Source organism: Thalassophryne amazonica, chromosome 21 (assembly GCF_902500255.1).
Source record: "Thalassophryne amazonica chromosome 21, fThaAma1.1, whole genome shotgun sequence".
NCBI lineage: Eukaryota > Metazoa > Chordata > Actinopteri > Batrachoidiformes > Batrachoididae > Thalassophryne > Thalassophryne amazonica.
In genome coordinates, this window is record NC_047123.1 from 16698341 (window position 1) to 16712422 (window position 14082).

At 38.9% G+C, this 14082-nt stretch overlaps 1 long non-coding RNA gene across 1 annotated transcript; it reads right to left on the bottom strand.

The window, feature by feature from the left end:
- Positions 1-13604, bottom strand: LOC117502562. The gene is made up of 3 exons (XR_004558355.1): positions 13591-13604; positions 3987-3989; positions 1-85 (listed from the first exon to the last, which is right to left on the bottom strand). It is a non-coding gene; the product is annotated as an uncharacterized LOC117502562 (long non-coding RNA).
- Between the last annotated feature and the right edge of the window lie 478 nt (positions 13605-14082).

Sequence of the window (14082 nt, forward strand, 5' to 3'; positions counted from 1 at the left end):
TATTGCATTTCAGGGATCATGGATCAGTTTGAATACATCAAAATACTTGGAAGAGGTCATATTACCTTATGCCAAAGAGGAAATGCTCTTGAAATGAGTGTTTCAACAAGACGACGCCACCAGAAAGCAAGCAGCATCTTGGTTCCAGACCAACAACATAAATGCTACAGAGTGACAAGCCGAGTCCCGGGACCTTACTGCAACAGAAAATGTGTTCACAGGCGCCCGATCTAACAAATGAGAGATTTTGAAACCTTTATTTTGATTAACATTGTAATATTTGTACTTCCACGGTGGCATGGCTCGCTGATCTTACTCGTAGCAAAGTTAAACATCATCAGATAGTTCATGTTGCTGGTACCATTTCACAATAAAATGTTTAATGCCAGCATCCCAGCAAATATTTTTACTGTTAAATGCATGCTTTTCTGGTTTCACTCCCTCCTCTCCCGTAATATTTTAAAAGTTTTTGCAGTGCGCTCCCTAATGCAGAAACCTTTACCCGAAGACCCACTAAGGCCTATTATTATTAACTTCCACGAATTAACAACTAAGGAACTGCTACAGTCTCCGCCGTTTCTTGTAATCAGCGTGAATAAGCTAATACTTGGTACCAATGGAAAGATTGATGTTTTGTCTACAAACGACCACAAGCTCGACCGGACCCAGCCATCTTTGTGATCAGCAAAGGAATCAAAACATCCTGGTGTCTGTGGTGTGTGCGCTTTCTCACTGACTCATTCCTGCAAGCTTTAAAGTAACGATCTCTAAGACGTAGCAAAGGTGAGTTAGCCATTCGGTGTTTTTAGTTCTAGAGTGAGAAAATACTTACTTGGGTAGAAAATGTCAGTGTGTTATGTCTTGCTGTTTAATTGCTGCACGCATTTATCTCTGACGCAGAAAATTTGCCGGTTGTGGATCACTGAAGCAGCAGCCTCGTGTCAGTACTTGTGAGCCATATGGACTTTGGGGGTCATCTCAACATCACGAATGGGCATGAATGTGGGGGCTTTTACTTTTTAATTCGGGAGAAATCTCACCTCCACACTTAATTTCTTGCTCGTAAAAACGTATAACTTTGCCTTGCAAAACTAAGTAAATTCTCATTTAATAAGTATAATTTATATCATTTTGTGTTCAAAACACATTCTCGGGCACAGTGTGTATCATTCTGCATTAGAAGGGCTCCAGCCAGATGCCAGGAATGCCCCCAAAGTGACACAGAGTGTCGTGATCCAGAACCGGGCAAAGTGATCCATTTCTGGCAAATATTTGCACCACACAGTGCAAGTAGAAAGGCTACACCATCCAGACTTTTTCAGGGAGATAACATCCAAATGCCCAATACAACAATACACAATAGAGGACATTCAGATGCATTATAGCTCCATATAGCGGGACTTTAAAAAAGGTGATCCGGAACTGGGCAACCGTCTGTACTGAGGGAGACCTGGAAAAGGGCAAAATACTGCTTAACAACCATGTCATCTTTGACCACGATTACATGGCTGAGATTTTCAATAAACACAAAGAGTACAGCTCAATCAAGAGAGCTTCAAAGGAGAAAGGAATACATTTCCAAACATCTTACATCAGCATGAGGATCCACTGGGACACTGGAGTCAAGATATACAGCAGCGCAGAGGCGGCATGGCAAGAGTTACAATGGGGATACACAGGTGACAGAGAGAGACTTTGATTTGGATTCACACCTTTCGAAGCTTCTCCAATGGAAATGTAGACAAGACTGTCAGAAGAATGACAACTTCCCTGTACAGATTGTGAGGAAGAAACTGCAGGAGTTTGAGGGAGAACGCAGAGGAGAGTTCTTCAGCTTTTTCTAACGTGTGGTAATTTTCAGTGTTTGATCCTGCCTTTTAATTAGTCTTTGAACCCATTATTTGATTGTCACTGGGAAGAGTGGTCTCAATCACTCTTATACTTAAGTTGGACTTACAGGATAGTTAAAGTTCTTTTGGTACAATAAATAACCATCTTTAATATTGGGCCCTCTCTGGATGAGAGGATTAACCTTTGACCCTCCAACTGGGTCATTCAGGGGGAAAGGGATCTTCCCCCCGCCCCCTTTTTTGTTTTGTTTTTAAATCTAGGTTCATTTATATTTTTGTTTTTTGTAAAATCGTTGCTGTTATTGTTCTGCGTTCTTTTCTGGGCAAGACCAACACTATATGCGATGTATATGTAAAGGTCAGATAGCTTAAAGATAACATTCTTGAATATAAATGGCCTAGGAAATCCAATTAAGAGACATAAAGTGTTGGCAAAGTTAAAAAAGGATAAATCACAGGTCGTAATGCTTCAGGAAGCGCATATGTCTAAAGAAGAACATAAGTTGAAGGACGGATCAAAGTTTGGATATATAAATTCTTTTTACAGTTCCTGTAAAAACAGTAGGAAAAGAGGAGTGACCATTATGATGTCTAATTCTTTGACTTGTCACTTAACTAAGAAAGAAGAAGATAAGGAAGGCAGATGCCTTTTTGGTCAAAGGAAAACTGGACAATGTATTGGTCACAGTTGCCAGTATCTATGTTCCTTCAGAACACATCAAATCCATTCAAGATTAGATCTCTTTTTGATTGAATATCGTAGATAGCCAGAGGGTGAAAGAATTCTCAATGGGAACCATCATGTGTCTCAGACCATAATGTACTATACTTAACTATACATTTAAATGACAGACCAATAAATACAGTAGTGTTCAGAGTAATAGTAGTGCAATGTGACTGAAAAGATTAATCCAGGTTTTGAGTATATTTCTTATTGTTACATGGGAAACAAGGTACCAGTAGATTCAGTAGATTCTCACAAATCCAACAAGACCAAGCATTCATGATATGCACACTCTTAAGGCTATGAAATTGGGCTATTAGTTAAAAAAAAGGGGGTGTTCACAATAATAGTAGTGTGGCATTCAGTCAGTGAGTTCACCAATTTTGTGGAACAAACAGGTGTGAATCAGGTGTCCCCTATTTAAGGATGAAGCCAGCACCTGTTGAACATGCTTTTCTCTTTGAAAGCCTGAGGAAAATGGGACATTTAAGACATTGTTCAGAAGAACAGCGTAGTTTGATTAAAAAGTTGATTGGAGAGGGGAAAACTTATACGCAGGTGCACAAAATTATAGGCTGTTCATCTACAATGATCTCCAATGCTTTAAAATGGACAAAACAAAAAAAAAACAAAAAAAAAAAACAAGAGACGTGTGGAAGAAAACGGAAAACAACCATCAAAATGGATAGAAGAATAACCAGAATAGCAAAAGCTCACCCATTGATCAGCTCCAGGATGATCAAAGACAGTCTGGAGTTACCTGTAAGTGCTGTGACAGTTAGAAGACGCCTGTGTGAAGCTAATTTATTTGCAAGAATCCCCCGCAAAGTCCCTCTGTTAAATAAAAGACATGTGCAGAAGAGATTACAATTTGCCAAAGAACACATCAGTTGGCCTAAAGAGAAATGGAGGAATATTTTGTGGACTGATGAGAGTAAAATTGTTCTTTTTGGGTCCAAGGGCCACAGACAGTTTGTGAGATGACCCCCAAACTCTGAATTCAAGCCACAGCTCACAGTGAAGACAGTGAAGCATGGTGGTGCAAGCATCATGATATGGGCATGTTTCTCCTACTATGGTGTTGGGCCTATATATCTCATACCAGGTATCATGGATCAGTTTGGATATGTCAAAATACTTGAAGAGGTCATGTTGCCTTATGCTGAAGAGGACATGCCCTTGAAATGGGTGTTTCAACAAGACAATGACCCCAAGCACACTAGTAAACAAGCAAACTCTTGGTTCCAAACCAACAAAATTAATGCCTCGCAGATGTGAAGAAATCATGAAAAACTGTGGTTATACAACTAAATACTAGTTTAGTGATTCACAGGATTGCTAAAAAAGCAGTTTGAACATAATAGTTTTGAGTTTATAGCGTCAACAGCAGATGCTACTATTATTGTGATCACCCCCTTTTCTACTTTTTTTTTTTTTTTTACTAATAGCTCAATTTCATAGCGTTAAGAGTGTGCATATCATGATTGCTTGGTCTTGTTGGATTTGTGAGAATCTACTGGTACCTTGTTTCCCATGTAACAATAAGAAATATACTCTAAACCTGGATTAATCTTTTTAATCACATAGCACTAGTATTATTCTGAACACTACTGTATTGTTGAGAACAAACACTGGGATTCTCAATAACACAACAACCGTGAATGAAATTAAGGGAAAAATTGGAGATTGTAGCTCAGGACGTCAGACAAAATAATAAACTGAAAGGATCAACATTGCAATGCAGGAGCATAAAATAGGGCTGTTTGCTGATATTACCTACTTAAAAAACAAAAAAATATAGACACTCTGCATTATTTACACACCAAATTGCAAAATTTGGAGTAATTATAAATTAAAGCGGGATGCAGTAAAATATTTAGGAGTAATAATCACACAGAAATTAAATAACCTGTATGAATCTAATTATTGTACTATGAACAATAAAAAATTTGTCTACATTAATTTTGTATTTTAGCTTGAGGATAGAGGTAATAAAAATGAATGTACTGCCTAGGTTATTATACGTCTTCCCCTCACTCCCTGTAGTATCCCAGAATCTCAATTCTCTGTATGGAACAAATTAATATCTAGCTTTATTTGGGCAAATGCTAAACCAAGGCTAAAATTCAGAACTCTTCCTTTAGACAAAGGACAACGGGGTATCGCCTTACCTGATTATAAACAGTATTACTGTGCAGCTCAGCTACGATACATAGCATATTGGTGTTTACCTGCATATTAAGCAAAGTGGAAACATACCAAATTCAACCATAGGTAAGGTGCCACCTCCTGCTAAATTAGTGGGGAAAGAATATACAGACCATAAAGAAGACAATACTATTTTGAGAGATACTTTGAAAACTTGGCTTGAGATTGTCAAGAAAAATAAAAAGTAAGCAGAGTGTAAATTACTAATATCGCCCTCCCTGACACCAAATTTTGGTATTAGATGACATGTTCACTGAATGGACAGAGGGGAATAACGTCAATATGTACTCGTTACAGGGAAAACCTTCAAGACCTTCGATAAACTCAAAACAGAGATCTGTACCGGTACCTACAGCTACGACACTTTTACAAAAAGAAAAACACTTAGCAGGGATTAATGACATGATTTTACTTTAAACAGATGCATATAAAAGAATTCACTCAAAGATTATATCGAAACTGTATAGGTGTCTCCAAAAGGGTAATAGGAAAGCTTCTTTATATGTCCAAACAAAATGGGAACGAGAACTCAATGTAACACTGTCCGGGAGTGATTGGTTCTATGGGCAACATACAACAATCTATAAGTAGTTCGAGATGATGGCAAGATTTTGGACAGAAAAATCTCATATGCTTTTTTATTACCCTGCACATAAAGACAAACAATCACAACAGCAAAAATGCTTAAGATTATGCTGGCACGAGAACGCCAATCACTCCCATATCTTTTGGTCATGTGCAAGAATACAAAGATTTTGGAATAATGTCATTCAAATGAAGCAGGAAATTTTAAATCTAAAAATACCCAGGGACCCACAGATTGTATATCTGGGATTATACCTGGTGAAACAATTAAAAAGAAAGATACCTACCTTGAGAAAATAGTTAATTGCTACTAAAAAGGCCTCGACAAGGAAATGACTGAAAAGCGACCCTCCAATGTCAAGACAATGGCTGGACATTGTTGCATATATATATCATGGAAAAATTAACTTTTCACTTGAAAATCAGAGAAAAAGATGAATAAACCTGCCAGAAATGTACTGTGTTCATGACTAAATCCCAGCCACAATGGACTTAAAAAACAATAAGAATATGGAAAACCCTCCCCAGTTTGCTGTCCATTGTTTTTGCATTATTACTGTTGCTGGTCTATTGTTTTTGAAAAATAGATTAAAAAAAAAAAAAAAAACACCCCAGAAGCTGACATATACGGAGCCCACCTAGGGACATGGTGGTTAAATTTTTTTTTTTTACCCAGATTGTGTTCCCTCGCAATAACTTCGGAGTCTGTATTTCCAGCCTGGTGACACACAGGATCGTTGAATCGTTTGGATGGTTTGCACTTCATGGATAACCAGAACTTAAGTTTTACTTTAACCTGGGGCTCACATACAATAATATACTGGAGGCGTTGTCTGTGAGACACAATGTGATTATGTGCATGAAGACTCTGAAGCATATTTTAAAGAAAAGCGGTCTGTTTCGGTGGAAATATGATGCACTGGACGATGCCGTGCGCTTTATTCAGGGGGAGCTCCGAAGCCTGTATGGCTACCAAGTTATGCATGCCAGATGCCTAGAAAAGGTTATGTCCATCAGGAAGGAGGATGTCAGGATCATATTGTCCACAATGGATCCAGAGGGCACAGAACCCAGGAGACTGTCTCGAGGAGCTTACACGGTTGATAAATAAATTATATTTCATACAGAGTATTACAGCTGTGCGAGTTGTAGCAACTTACTCCCTCATCGCACAGGATCCCATTCTCTCGTGAATCCTGTTGCTGTCTGCTGTGTGTACGTGCATGTGTTCAGTCTCCCCCCACCTGAGTCCGATCACTGTGTGCTCTGATAGGCATGAGCTTCAATATGGTATTAGGTTAATGCAAGGGAGTGCAAAAGGTATTGCGAGGGAACACAATCTGGGCCAAAAAAAATTAACCACCATGTCCCTAGGTGGGCTCTGTAGACATACTGTAACTATCAACGCAAAAACAAACAGGCGTGCGATTAACAAATAAAATACAGATGAGTGATCATAAGTAGACTGACAGGTTATCTGATTAACAAAGAGATACATGTGGGTCACCACAGGAACTGTACAGATGGTATGCCCACTAGCACACAATATTAACCAGACAGTTGTGAAACATGGAGTGTATAGATAAAAAGGTAGCTGCCACATGCTATACTCTTCCTGAGGGATCCAGAGGTATTCCCAAGACAGCTGGGAAATATAATCCCTCCAGTGTCCTGGGTTTTCCCCAGGGCCTCTTTCAGTTGGGACATGACTGTCCTAGGGAGACGTCCAGTGGAAATACTCTGCTCTGCAGGCAGTCAAGACAGGCAAACAGTCATACAATCTGACACATCTAGTACACAACCAAGGAAATGGTACATACCTGCCTCTATCAGTAAGTTTGTGAATGATTTAAATAAAAGCAGACAGAACAAACATATACATTACAAAATATTCCAGAACGGAATGGAGTTGATCAAAGCTGTACGAACTGTGAGATTTCTGCCTGTTTATGCATTTTGGGCTATAAGCCTTCCCACACACCTTTTTTTTTTTTAAACCGTAGTTTCAGATATCCTACGCATACTCCAACGCAACTTGTATGTCAAAAAATAGGAATGTAACTGCACACACAAGTCATGGGTTGATAACGTTTTCCGTACAGTGGAAAGAAGAAACACAACACTAAATATATTAATCATATATTCATTAGGCTGCTGTGACTGAAGTCATTCCAGATTCTAACATTTTTCTTGAATTCTTGTGAAATACTAGCTCCAAATATAAATGCTACTTCTACTCTGGTGTGACATTTTTTTCCTCTTCAAGAAGCACTTTACAGATTTGACTTGTACTCTAGTGCAATTTATAGCCCATAAAAACACTGTAATCTCAAACAAATTGCTTTTGATGAAGCTTTAAAAATTTGTCTTGGCTGGTAAAATTAGTTGCCACACATGCCACCTGTCTTCAGCTGTAATCACAACAGCTGCAGTGATCAGGAATGTGCCATTTCAGCAGTGACATTTTTCCTCTGGCACTATTAAAAATATTTCTGGTCTATCTGATGTACTGTATTATAATGTGTAGAGGAAAAACAGTGCTGACACTATTGCACAATCCATATTATGGCCTGCTCGCAGTTTGACTGTTACTCCAGTATACTGCCCATCCCCTAGGGTGGGCTTGAAAAACTTTTTCAAGGTGCCTTATATTTTTTGGTTCTTTTAGGGGTAAAAATAAATTGGGTGAAATTTCATGACATTTAAAAAAAAAAAATTAATCACTGCTGCCCAACCCGTTTTTTGTGATGTGAAAGTGACATTTTGAGTTATGGAATGGATAAATTAGTTCATTAGTGGCAGATTTTGTTACATATGCCTCACGCTGCATTTTTGAGGCACTCCTCATCAAGGACCCCTCAGAGTGGGAGGATGACTCATCATTCATCACAGCAGGTCCTGGATAATATTGCTGCTGTCAATGATTTCACTCAGTGAGGAGCTGCACTTATCCAGGATTACAATCAGATGCTAATGAAGGTTGAACAGCAACGCCAATACCTGCTGCAAGTTGTTGAGTGGCATAGATGTACATTCCCCGAGGCGAATTAAGGTGGTACAAAATGCTACTCCCCATGACTGTTTTCACCAAATAGGTAGACAGTGACATGTAATACTTTGTTTTATCTTAGTTTAATCCCAGTAGTCAGTTGGAGAAAGGATTGTTGTTTTAATGTTTAAATAAACCTCAACAGTTAACATTTGTTAAGTCTAAAATCAAAGATTTTAGTATCTACCTGTTATATGTTTTGTAGCAAATGGACAGCCATGAATAGCAGAGCAGAGCTGGCTACCAGGAAGAAAGGAAGAGGAAAAAGTTTTTAACACCATACAGACCTGCCGTTGTATTACTGGAGTCATGCACAGGCATACAGTTTTGACTTATGGTTAAAAATTTAAACAAACTAATTCTAATTCTGGACAAGTTATTGAAATTAATGCCATGTGTCGTTTTACAAAATGAAAATATCAGCTATATGTTTTAGTTTTAAAGTAATGCACTAGTTTTGAAGGTTTTAGCATTTGGGGACACATGCTGCAGTGCATTATGGGGAAGATTAGTTTCCTGAAATCAGTGGTTGGCTGGTCAGTATAACAATAACACACAAGTTACTGAAACGTGGTGGGTTTTACAAATAAAACTGTGTAAATGTTATTTTTTTTTCATTTGAAAAAAAAAAAAAGGCAATTTCAAAACTGAAAATTCTGTTTGTGATTCAGCACTTTTAGCGAATGATCTACACTGATAAAACTAAAAAAAAAAGGTAAAAAAGTTAAGAGGCACTTGGGTGACCAGGGATTGCCTCAAGTTATTTCTTCAGGTTCTTCTTCATAAGCCCTATTGCCCTCATCACAACTGGTATTATATCTATTTCTTTCAATGACCATGTTGTTCATTGGTCATTTTTAAGGTCTTAGTATTGCTATTCAGGCCAGTCATGGAAGACAAGTTTGGCTGTTTTCTCTTGCTTGTTCCAGATGACAATTTCTATCCTTTGCACCTGCGTGGCTTTTCATGTACATGAGATGGGACTTTTGTTGAAATGTTTTACTACACTCAGCCAAGTTGGTTCTTTCCCATATGCTTCCTCATGTGTGCCTTCAGGTATCGCTTTTGTCGAAAACTTTTATTACATTCAGAACAGCAAAATTCTTCTTCTGCTTTGTGAATTTTTATGTGTTTGTTCAGATCACGCTTTGTCCTAAATTTTTCACTGCATTCAGAACAGCCTAATGGTTTATCTCCTCTATGAGTTTTCATGTGATTGTTCAGACTTTTCTTTTGACCAAATACTTTGCTACACTCAGAACAGCCAAATGCTCTCTCCCCTGTATGAATTTTCATGTGCCTTTTCATTACATCCTTTTGTCTAAATCTGTGACCACACTCAGAGCAAACAAATGGTTTCTCTCCTGCATGCTGTCTCAAGTGTATGTTGAGAGTTCGCTCATATCTAAATCTTTTACCACACTCTGAACAGGTAATTATTTTTTTCTTTATGTGTGTTCTCATGTGACTTTTCAGGTGGTCCTTTTGTCTAAATCTTTTACCACACTTATCACAGCCAAATGATTTCTCTCCTGTATGCTTTCTCATGTGGACCTTCAGATTGCTCCTTTGTCCAAATCTTTTGCCACACTGAGGACACCCAAAATGTTTCTCTCCTCTATGAATTCTCATGTGTGCATTAAGACCACTCTTCCATGCAAATCTTTTCTTACACTCACAGCAGCCAAACAATTTCTTTTCTGTATAATTTTTTCCACGTGTTCACACTACCCTTTTGGCTCCACTTTTCAAATTCACAGCAACTAACTGGTTTCTTACTTGTTTGAATTCTTTTTTGGGGGCTTAAATAATTCATGGGACAAAATATTCGTCCACATTGAGCAGTTATTGCGTTTTGTAGCAATATTAGACCTGCTATTGCTCACAGAGTCGTCACTGTTTTTCAACGAGTTCAAACACGAACAGAATTCCTGTGTCTGCTTCCATTCACAACAGTTGTCAGTCTGACTTTCAGATTTGAGCAAACTCCTGCGATCAGTATCTAGCTGAAAGCAACTATATGTATTTGGATTGCTGGCTGGTTGTGATTCGTCACAGTCCTCTCCATCAGTTTGTGCCATCTGTGTTCTATACCCAGCTAAAATGTTGGTTTGAAGCTCTGCCTTTGTGTTCTCATCAGTCTGACTTTTAATGCATGATGGCTGTGGCATTTCTTGACCATCTTCCCCCTTCACAGTTACAGTGAAAAGGAATTTGCCGATACCAGCCTCCTGCAGCTGGTGAAGCTGCTGTCCCACCTGCATTGCAGAGAGTTTCTGTTGTTCCTCCTGAATGTCCTCCTGGTCAACACTCAAATTCCACTCCTATTTAGTAAAAACGCCTTCTTGACATGTAATGATACCAGCCTTTTCCACTTGATTAATTGGCTGGTCCTCCTGCATCACACAGAGTTTCTGTTGTTCCTTCTGAATGCCCTCCTGGTCAACATCCCGATTCCACTCCTGCTCATCAGGGAACATTTCTTCTTTTATCACATAAAGCTGATTCAAGTCTGAAAGCAAGATTTTAAATTGATGATTAAATATAATACCACATACATAAATACCACTACTTTTGAATCAAACATGCATAGTGCTTCACAAATGAAAATTCAACAAAAATGCAAATAACTTTAAAAAGGCTGTAATAAGTTTAATTCTGCGGGGGGAACTAGAGCACCATGCTCGTAGCGTGCAAACATCTGCCAACACCACTTTCAAATTCCACAAATTTTTACCTTGGAAAAAAATTTCAAGGTCAAAGTCCCGTTGGAATTGGCTTTTCATAAGCTAAAATAGAAAACAAAATATATAGATCAAAAGGGTTTTTCAATGTTAAAATCAAATATCTGTTAAATCCACAATATGGAGCAGATGCAGGTCAAACTTAGTCTATTCACTGAGACTGCCAGTTAGCACCTTATTGTCACAAGTGAGACTGAGGCACTTTTGATCGAGATATAATGCAAAATGTACATCAAATGGGCTTTTCAATATTGAATTCAAATGTCAACAAAATCCACAATCTGGATCAAACTTTCTCAGGCAATAGTGAGTGCCAGGCTGCACCTCACTTTTAAATACGAGAGTGACTGGGTCATGTTTAAGCTAAATGTAAAATCTATATTATAAATTAGAATATTATAATATAAGCTAAGTGGCCTGTGTGTGTACGTATGCGTGCATATGTATGGCTTCAATCACGGAGAAACTGGAGAGAGCTGCCATTTGACATTTAGTATGCTCATGTATTTTGGGTCATGGATGAAAGCTGCGAAAATGGAAAAGTTAATAGGACTACTATTTTTGGAGAAATTAGCGGTATTAGCTAACAACGGTGAACAATGTACATTGTGCTGCAATGCACCGTTTGGGGTTTTAAATGTTATTGTGGTTCATGTTAATTTAACAGTGTTGTTAGTGCTAATTTGTGTTTTTGTTGTTTAATTGGTTTAATCAGTTTAGTTAAGTGTCATATTGTTGTTACCATGAGTGAGAAGGTTAGTGCGTTTGACGTCTTCCACCACCATCTCTGTTTGTGGGTGTGTAAAAATAAAAGCACCTGCTTGCTACAGAATGCAGAAAAGACGAAAAGCTCCGCATGCATGTGTGTGTATAACTTCGATCATGGATAGACTCATTCAAGGTGGAGGTGGGATTACACCAAGGATCAGCTCTGAGTCCTTTCTTGTTTGCAGTGGTGATGGACAGATAGACGGATGAGATCAGACAGGAGTCCCCATGGACTGTGATGTTTGCAGATGACATTGTGATCTGTAGTGAGAGTAGAGAGCAAGTTGAGTTTAGTCTGGAGAAGTGGAGATATGCTTTGGAGAGAAGGGGAATGAAAGTCAGTAGAAGCAAGACTGAGTACATGTGTGTGAATGGGAGGGAGCCCAGTGAAATAGTGCAGTTACAAGGAGTAGAAGTGGTGAAAGTAGATGAGTTTAAATATTTGGGGTCAACTGTTCAAAGTAATGGAGAATGTGGTAGAGAGGTGAAGAAGAGAGTGCAGGCAGGGTGGAGTGGGTGGAGAAAGGTGGCAGGAGTGATTTGTGACCAAAGAATATCAGCAAGAGTGAAGGGGAAAGTTTACAAGACAATAGTGAGACCAGCTATATGTTGTACGGTTTAGAGACGGTGGCACTAACAAAAAGGCACGTGGCAGAGCTGAAGATGTTGAGATTCTCTTTGAGAGTGACAAGAATGGACAAGATTAGGAATGAACATATCAGAGGGACAGTTTGGAGACAAAGTCAGAGAGGCGAGATTGAGATGGTTTGGACATGTGCAGAGGAGGGACCCAAGGTATATAGGGAGAAGGATGCTGAGGATGGAGCCACCAGGCAGGAGGAGAAGAGGGAGGCCAAAGAGGAGGTTCATGGATGTGCTGAGAGAGGACATGCAGGTGGTTGGTGTGACAGAGGAAGATACAGAGGACAGGGTGAGATGGAAACGATTGATCTGCTGTGGCGACCCCTAACAGGAACAGCCGAAAGACAAAGAAGTCAAGGTCTTTAAAAAAACCCAGCCGAACCCAGTTTTGCAGGCGGAAAAACACAAGGTGTGAAAAACAAGGTGATTTATTTAGACCCCAAAAATAAAAAATAAAAAAAAAAATCCATACAAAAAAAAAAAAAAAATCCAAAACAGTCTCTAATGTGAACGTGACCAAGTTCCAAAACAGGGGGCAACACAGGAACAAGGGTGAGGCGCAAACACAGGTTGGCATGAACAATGAACCGGCACTGACTGACAAGTGCTTAAATAATCCAGGTGCAACTGACAATAGGTGGGTGACAAACAAGAAGGCAAAGCTTAAGACTCACATGGGAGAAACATGGTGCAGGGAAATAATTGAAAAGCCAATAACCGGTGTCACGGTCTGAGATTACCACCAGTCTAAATTTACCAGGTAAAATTAGACTGTAGCAGCCACAGTCTGAACTTACCACCAGTCTGATTTTACCATCTTGGTATATTGAGACTTGTGTGTTATTGACCCTGGTCAAATTTGCCAAGCAAATATATTATACTATATTTTTTTTAATTGGAACCACAAGTAAATCCTGTCACTTTCTATTGATGCTTATTGATTTAACCATTATAATTTTGGTTACTAGTTACCTAGCTAGTCTGAAATTTCCAGCCTGCAAGTCTGAATTTATGTCCCACTTCAAGTTTTCTGAATCAAAAGTGTGTGGAAAATGCAGTTATTTCAAAATACGTCTGCTCGGTTGAAGATCGCCGCAAGAAATGGTAATTCTAGACCTCCCGGAAGTTGACAGGGAAAAAAAAAAAATCAATTTGCGCATGCGCTTGGTAAAATGAGACCGGCGCAAACTCAGACCACGACACCGGTGCTAGAATAATAATAAACAGCAATAAAATGAATAACCACAGGTGAGGAGGAAATAAAATACAGTAACCAAACAAACCCACAGAGGACAAGAAATAAACAGATGAAACTAACCGACAACCGTAAAATGTGAACTCATATGAAAACCACAAAATAAAACATCAAGGTAAATAAACACATAAGACACTCCGTACTGACCTAACCTCACCCAAAACCAAGGACGTAGAACTACTAAGGGAGCTATGACCACTGCCTTTGCACCCCCCTGCCCCCCCCCCAGGACTAAACCAAACCAACTTTTTTAGGTT